We start from the raw sequence: 1,179 nt of genomic DNA on the forward strand, positions 1-1,179 counted from the left end.
GTGAGTTGATCAAGAGGGGGCCTGTACCCAATCATAGAATATAAGGGCTTAGAATTCACCGAAGTGAGTTCTGCTCCTTCTTCATCAAAACAGGTAACTAAAGAGCTAGAAATGGACTTCTTAACAGCAATCAAAACGCCACCCCCATGACGGTTACGATCTTTCCTATAAACATTGCAGTTATCGGGACACACCTCACTGGATGGGATAGAGGGGCCCAGTTTAGATTCAGTGCCAAGAACAATATCTGGCAAGTGGTCATTATTTAGGTTGAGAAATGCTGGATTAGCATCACCTTTGATGCTATTAAAGTTACACACACACCCACACTGATCATTTACTGTGTGGATCATACATCTTGAATGATAAAACTAATGTTCGGGTCAAAATCATTCTGCACACAATCGACCATTATACTTTGTCAGATATTTACCGGGACAAAGCCACTTACACACCTGAAAGTAAAACTTGCTGTACATCTTCACCTCATTAATTACGGCATTCTTTCCTCTATCATAATCATCACACTCCACTCCAATCGTTCCCAAATTTAAAAAATGCGATAGGCGGACGCTTACTTCCTTCATGAATCGCCATGGCTCCGCACCCTCATGGCTCTTGAAGCGGTCCGTGGCGACGCGGCGACACACCGAGGAACACCACGGGTCCAGCTCCACCTGCTCGCATATTTAGCAGGGCTGTTGTGTACTGGAGATAAAATGACAAGTACTTAGATAATTGATCACAGCGATGGTAAAAATTTAACGCATAAAAGTTAAGTAAACTCTAATATAATGATGGGGCAACTGAACTGGATAATTAAATTCATGAAATCACGTTGTGTAAAACAGTAATGGGCGGCCCAGTAACGTATATAACAACCATCCATCCCCAACCCCCGAGCACGCACACGCGCACAATTAGGCCACGCCCCTGTTAAATCGAATTGTGTCTCGTTGATTTTAGTGTATTTATTATTTAATTGCTTCAAAAGTTACAAATGGGCTAGTTGATAAATAAAGCCAGGCCTCATGTGGCCCCTAGGACCATCAGTGTAACAAAAACTTAGCATAGAACAATAGAACAAGCGCAGCCTTATGTCATGACTATAGTATGTATGATTATTCGGTCTAGCCCTAGGCTAGCTATATAGCCCTGGACGTTTATTCCTTATGGACT

The sequence above is a fragment of the Priapulus caudatus genome, unplaced genomic scaffold, assembly GCF_000485595.1.
Source record: "Priapulus caudatus unplaced genomic scaffold, Priapulus_caudatus-5.0.1 Scaffold1839, whole genome shotgun sequence".
Classification (NCBI taxonomy): Eukaryota; Metazoa; Priapulida; class Priapulimorpha; order Priapulimorphida; family Priapulidae; genus Priapulus; species Priapulus caudatus.